This window comes from Suncus etruscus, chromosome 2 (assembly GCF_024139225.1).
Source record: "Suncus etruscus isolate mSunEtr1 chromosome 2, mSunEtr1.pri.cur, whole genome shotgun sequence".
Classification (NCBI taxonomy): domain Eukaryota; kingdom Metazoa; phylum Chordata; class Mammalia; order Eulipotyphla; family Soricidae; genus Suncus; species Suncus etruscus.
Window position 1 is genome coordinate 39,097,411 of NC_064849.1, and position 7,049 is coordinate 39,104,459.

The following is a 7,049-nucleotide window of genomic DNA, read 5'->3' on the forward strand; positions in this document are numbered from 1 at the left end:
CCACACCCAAAGAAAAATGACAAAGTGTGAGTTCTAGACTACAAAGGCAAATAGCAAACGCATCTGTTTTCTGGGCCCTCTGGGCTCCCCTCCCCCAGTCTCATGCAGCAGGCTGCTTATAGGTCTTCGTGGTTCTTAAAATTACTTTCTACAATAGTTTCCTGATGCTGTTGACGAGAGAGAGAGAGAGAGAGAGAGAGAGAGAGAGAGAGAGAGAGAGAGAGAGAGAGAGAGAGAGAGAGAGAGGGAGGGAGGGAGGGAGGGAGGGAGGGAGGGAGGGAGGGAGGGAGGGAAGGGAGGGAGGGAGGGAGGGAGGGAAGGAAGGAAGGAAGGAAGGAAGGAAGGAAGGAAGGAAGGAAGGAAGGAAGGAAGGAAGGAAGGAAGGAAGGAGAGAAAGAAAGAAAGAAAGAAAGAAAGAAAGAAAGAAAGAAAGAAAGAAAGAAAGAAAGAAAGAAAGAAAGAAAGAAAGAAAGAAAGAAAGAAAGAAAGAAAGAAAGAAAGCCCCAGTTTTTCACAATCCTCAGCCTAAACTCATGTGCTGACCCAGGAAGAAAATAATCCAAAAACTAAAAAATCGTTTCAATGACAGATGTACTACGGGAATTTCCCCCCACAAAGTTCTGATGCAGTAAAATATCAAGTCCCTGAAATCACAGAGAGGAAATGACTTACATTCTTGGAAAATGAAGCCACTGGCAACTTTCTCCAACAGCATTTTCTAATCCCTCCATTACATCCTGTAGCAACGCGCAGGACTTCGCTTACAAACTAAATGTAAATAGATGCTTATTTAAAAAAAATAAACAAAAGGCGCTGGGTCTCAGAGAAGCTGAGAGGTATCAAACATAGAAAAATTCTGCGAGACTTTTTTGAACATTAAAAAAAAAAAAGGCTGGAGTACACAACTTGAAGTCCAAAAGCAACCAGAGACGCTTGCTTAAGTATATTTTTCCTCCCCTGAAAGTGGGCAATGCCTAACTCAATACTGGCGCAACCGATTTTTGCAAAAAAAAAAAACGAGTAAATACATAAAATGGTAAGGGCCATCAAAGAGTCATAATTTCTTCGAACATGTCCTACACAACTACACGGCCTGGAAAACCCTGCCAGCTTTCATTCCGACTTTTAAAAAAATGTTTATTTTGACAGTTTTCCATGTAGCCGTGCCCTTATAAAAACGCCCCCCATCCCTGGATCTAGCCATCCTGGGTCTCCTGGAGCTTAGAATGATCCTGAACCCCCTGCAGGCGACCCTCGGGGCTATCCTTACCTGACAGTTTCTAGAAAGCCCCTTCTCAAAAAGAGGGGGGCTGGTGGTCTTCTCCAGCTGGCCCGGGGCCTGCGCGCCGCAAAGCTCTCCACGAACCCCCTCCACCCCACCCCAAATCTGCAGGCCCCCCCACCACGCTCGCGACCCACCGAGGCCCCCTTCTGGCGTATCTCGAGCGCCCCAAACTCAATCGCAAGGCTCCCGGGACGGGGCACTTTTTCAAGGATCGTGGGACCGATCGAGGCTTTTTCTTTTCCAGCGGGGTTCCCAGCCCGGCCGTGCGCACACGAACACACACAACAGGCGGGCAACAGCTCCCGGCAGAGCCCCGATCCGCAGCGCGTGGCCCCGACACAGCGACCCGGGCGCTCCGGGCAGGCACGGGAGAGCCGCGCGCGTGGACTTCCGAGCCCCGGAGATCCGGACGCGCTCCGCAGCGCCCACCGGAGCCCACGCCGCGCCTGCCAAGCAGTCCAAGCTCCAGTGGGCTGTGCCCTGGGGGCCCCGGTCCCGCCTGCCGCCCCCGGCGTGGGCGAGCTCCTACTTGGCCGAGGCCGCCGGGCAAGCGGAGAAGGCGAAGAAAGACGCAAGACTCAGTGCGGGACGTGCTGAGATCGTCCCCAAACCCCATACGGCCCAGCCTGCAGGGGGCACAAGGGGCGATCAGGGGCTAAAGGGGTCCCCCCAAGCCTACCTCGACTCCCTCCCAGGTTCTGCCCTGCTTTCGGTGCTTACCTCGGAGGAAAGTCCAGAGCAGCATAAGCGTCCGATTGCAACGAGCTCCAAGTCCTTCCTCCCCCGCGGCCGGAGCAGCCAGCGCCTGCCTGCCTGCCTGCCCCGCTCTTCTCCACCCGGGTCGGGGAAGCCAGACAGACGAGCGCTCCCGGGCTCGCCCCGCCTCCCTCCCTCCCTCCCACGCCGCTCGCCCGCCCCTATAGGCTCCGCCCCTCCTCGACAGACGCTCCGCCCTTCTTTCTCAGCAGACCCCACCCCTATTGGATGCCCCGCCTCGAAAGCCCGCCCCATCCCAGAGGCTCCGCCCCGTCTCGTAGAGACTCCGCCCCTAGCTCTCCGGGAGGCGGCTGAGTCCCCGAGAGTTTAATGCTGCACGTGTAGCGGCAGCCCCTTTCGCTGTCCCGCGTCGGACTCAAACAAGCGGGACGTCCCGCTGGGGTTGTTATGCGGGAGAGGGCTCGGAAAGTGGAGGGAAGCCGGAGCGGTGGGGAAAGAGGGAAGGCGTCTGCCTAGCCCGCCCATGCTAGCCTAGGACGGACCTGGATTTGATGATTTGATCCCCCGGCGTCCCATATAGTTCCCCCAAGTCAGGAGCGATTTCTGAGCGCTGGAACCTCTGAGTGTCACCGTGAGGGAGGGAGGGAGGGAGGGAGGGAGGGAGGGAGGGAGGGAGGAAGGGAGGGAGGGAGGAAGGGAGGGAGGGAGGGAGGGAGGGAGGGAGGGAGGGAGGAAGGAAGGGAGGAAGGAGGGAGGGAAGGAAGGAGGGAAGGAAGGAGGGAAGGAAGGAAGGAAGGAAGGAAGGAAGGAAGGAAGGAAGGAAGGAAGGAAGGAAGGAAGGAAGGAAGGAAGGAGGAAGGAGGGAGGGAAGGAAGGAGGGAAGGAAGGAGGGAAGGAAGGAGGGAAGGAAGGAAGGAAGGAAGGAAGGAAGGAAGGAAGGAAGGAAGGAAGGAAGGAAGGAAGGAAGGAAGGAAGGAAGGCAGGCTCCCTGAGGGTGGGTGGGATACAGAGAATCCGAGGATGGTGCTTTCCTGGCACTAAAAATCGAGGCAGGAGACTGAAGTTTCCTTGCCACACTGAGTTGGTGGGCACGTTCCGCCTCTCTGTTGGGCATTTAACTTAAACTAAATTAAAATTGGTTAATATCAGAGTTGATTGTAATCTAGGCATTTAAAAGTGTAGGGTGACCTCATTAGCAGTAGTGCAAATGTGTGTGTGTGGGAGAGAGACAGAGAGAGAGAGGAGAGAGAGAGACAGAGACATAGAGAGAGGAGAGAGAGACAGAGAGAGACAGAGAGAGAGAGCAGTAGTGCAAATGTGTGTGTGTGGGAGAGAGACAGAGAGAGAGACAGAGAGGAGAGAGACAGAGAGAGACAGAGACAGAGAGAGAGAGAGAGACAGAGAGAGCATTTGGGAGTCGGGTTTACTTTCCGGATCTTGCACTCAGTAACACAACTGTGCTTAGAAGATCATATGAGGTACCGAGATCAAACCGTGTCAGATGCATGCAAGGCAAATGCCCTAAGAGGCATATTGGGTGTTGGAAGGAATGGAAGAAAGAACTTTTTTAAGGGGACAATTTAATTTTTTAAAATATTTAAATATAGTATGAATGTATATTGAAGACTGGTAAAGTCTTAAATGTAATATCTAATGAGATAAGCTAGCAATTAACATGTAAGGAAAATGTGAAAACAAAAACAGTTTCTTGGAAAAGAGTTCATGTTTTGTTAGATATCATATAGAAAAGTTTTGCAGATAAAAAACAACATATTGTTAGATTGGGAAACATGGTTGCAATATAAAATAATTAAAGCAAAGAGCAAAACATTTTAAACAATTAAAAAAAACATGTGTTTCAAGGTTGGGTTTATTGTCTCAAATTAGATTGAAACAAAAATTTGCTGTAAATAATCTTTGAATCATAATGATGATATTAAGAGTGTGAATACCACAATAAACAGATTCTTACATAATACATTTTGCAAACTTAGTACTTTAAAACTCTTAAATCCATTTTATAAACCCCTGAAACATCATAAAATTCTGAAAGGACTGCCTTGAATAACAACAATTAATCCTTTGAAGATGGAAGTAGAGCTGAGAAAAGTTGAATTGTTTTAGGTGTTTCTTACACAGTAATATTTTTCTGTATAAATTACTATGTTGCACTGGTCAAGGGGGATATTCTGTTTATGACTGAAACTCAACTACAATCATGCTTGTAATCATGGTGCTTAAATATTTTATAAAACAAAAACACTATGCAATTTGGGAACTGAAGAAGTACCAAAGGAGTAATGTATTTGCCTTGTAGAAAGCCCATCCCTGTTCCATCCCCTGCACCTCATATGATTACTTGAGAACCTCTAGGAATGACCTTTGAGCACAAAGTCTTGGGATAGCAAGGCATGATCCCAAAAGCTATAACAAAAGCAATTTAATAGGAAATCAACAATCTTGTGATTTTTTTCTTTTTTTTTCTTTTATTTTGGGGGGGGATGGGCACACCTGGTGATGCTCAGGAGTTACTTCTGGCTAGGTGCTCAGAAATCGCTCCTGGCTTGGGGAACCATATGGAATGCTGGGGAATCCAACTGCAGTTCGTCCTAGGTCAGCTATGTGCAAGGCAAACACCTTACCACTGCGTCACTACTGCTCTGGCCCCTGTGATTCTTTTATGATGTTTTTTTTTATTGTTTTTTTTTTTTTGTGTGTGTGGAGCATAGCTGAAAAAAAATTAACAATAAAGGCAAATTAAAAATGAATAAAAATGGGGCCGGGTGGTGGCGCTGGAGGTAAGGTGCCTGCCTTACCTGCGCTAGCCTAGGAGACGGACCGCGGTTCAATCCACCGGCGTCCCATATGGTCCCCCAAGCCAGGAGCGACTTCTGAGCGCATAGCCAGGAGTAACCCCTGAGCGTTACCGGGTGTGGCCCAAAAACCAAAAAAAAAAAAAAAAAATGAATAAAAATATAGGAAGATGAGGAGAAAAAAGGGAGAACATGGGTTTGAAGAACATGCTTGTTTTACTAATCCATATTTACATTTGCATGGTAAGATGCTTTCCAAAATATGAGACATCGCCCATGTGTAAAACAGTATCCTGAACACACCTTAAGTATTTCTTTTAAGTTATTAAAATATTTAAGATATTAAGTCCAAACACTTACTTTCTTCTCCTCTTAGGAAACAGTTTCACATTCAGTGAACTTTTTGACATCCAGACATCAAGCACAAGTTTAGACTCTGGGACTTAAGTGAAAACATAAGTGAATAGGGGCCAGAGAGATACTACAGTAGGTAAGGCACTTGCAAGTAGATGACCCTAGTTTTATCACCACCCCTAGCACCCTACATGGTCTCCTGAACACCAGTGGAATAATCCCTTAGTGCAGAGTCAGGAGTCAGCCATGAGCACCATCTAGTATGGTCCAAAATAAAAATTTCTTGAATACTATAGTATACTAAGAAAACTACTCAAGTGAACTGCAAGTTAACTTTTAGAATATACTTTATCTTATCAAACTGAAAACTATATTTGCAGAAAAAATAATGGGAAACAGAACATTTCCATTAGGAGAGCATCAATCCATGTCAACCTCAATGAGAAGGATAAACAGAAGTTTGCCTAGAAACAGTTAAGGTAATGGCTTGCACATATGGAATTGTATGGGAATTACCTTAAAATGCTCAAAAACTACCTATGCTTATGTCTAGGCATTTGATTTAGTGGTTTTAGCTATGATTTGCACTTGAAAATGCTTTGGTTATTTTTGTATGCTTTGTTTTGAGGCCATACCCAGCCATATATGGGTCTTACTTAACTCCTACTTCTGCACTTAGATCACTACTGGTAGAGGTTGGGGGATAGTACCAGGAATTGAATCTAGAATAGCTGCATGCACGGCAAGCACCCTTGCCACTATCTCTCTGGCCCCTGAAAATGTTTTCAGTATTTCCCAGACTATTCTCTATGGAGACACATATGAGTACTAAGATTAAAATATCCCAGGCAGAGCATTAAATGAGTAGGTGTATGGACACATTGCCAGTGTCACATTGCATAATTCAGAAATTCCCAGGTTTACCCACCCTACAACCCATTTTGAAAAAGAAAAAAAATCTTTTTTTTTTCTTTGTCTCCAATTCACAATACAGACCAGGCAAAGGGCCTGGGTTGAGGTGTATATGGGGTGCATTTACTGTACCTTCTCTTTCTATACAGTCAGTGTAAAGAACACAGCCTGTGGTAAGAATTGGGAGGCCTTATCTTTTCTTTTTTTATTTTAATATATATTAATATATTAATATTATTATAATATATAATTATATATCATATATAATTATATATTATATTATATAATAATTAATATATTAATATATTATATATATTCCCATGACCAATATCCCAAGTGTCCTTCCTCCCCACCCCACACCGGCCTGTACTCTAGACAGTCTTTCTACTTCTCTCATTCAGTCACATTTTGTTATGATAGTTCTCATTGTAATTATTTCTGTGACTGCACTAAACGATCCCTGTGGTGAGCTTCATGTCAGGAGCTGGACCCTCCAGTCCTCCTCTATTTTGTCTCTGAGAATCATTACACAAATGTTTTTCATTTTTCTCAAAACCCATAGATGAGTGAGACCATTCTGTGTTTATCTCTCTTCCTCTGACTTATTTCATTCAACATAATAGATTCCATATACATCTAAGTATAGGAAAATTTCATGACTTCATCTCTTCTGATGGCTGCATAATATTCCATTGTGTATATGTACCATTGTTTCTTTATCCATTCATCTATTGAAGGGCATCTAGGCTGTTTTCAGAGTCTGGCTATTGTAAACAACGCTGCAATGAATATAGGTGTGAGAAAGGGATTTTTGTATTGTATTTTTGTATTCCTAGGATATATCCCTAGGAGTGGTATAGCTGGATCGTATGGGAGCTCAACTTCCAGCTTTTGGAGAAATCTCCATATCACTTTCCACAAGAGTTGGACCAGACGGCATTCCCACCAGCAGTGAATAAGAGTTCCTT

At 45.5% G+C, this 7,049-nt stretch overlaps 1 protein-coding gene and 1 non-coding gene across 2 annotated transcripts in view; both read right to left on the reverse strand.

Annotated features, from left to right (window-relative positions):
- The window catches only part of FRMD6 (FERM domain containing 6), a 91,007-nt gene extending 88,900 nt beyond the window's left edge, over positions 1 to 2,107 (reverse strand). Inside the window, exon 1 of the mRNA XM_049767234.1 lies at positions 2,006 to 2,107. The gene's annotated coding sequence lies outside the window, so the exon portion shown is untranslated. The remainder of the gene's footprint in view (positions 1 to 2,005) is intronic.
- Positions 2,108 to 6,139: 4,032 nt separating this feature from the next.
- LOC126002561 (small nucleolar RNA SNORA51) lies at positions 6,140 to 6,271 on the reverse strand. The gene has a single exon (XR_007493248.1). It is a non-coding gene; the product is annotated as a small nucleolar RNA SNORA51 (small nucleolar RNA).
- Between the last annotated feature and the right edge of the window lie 778 nt (positions 6,272 to 7,049).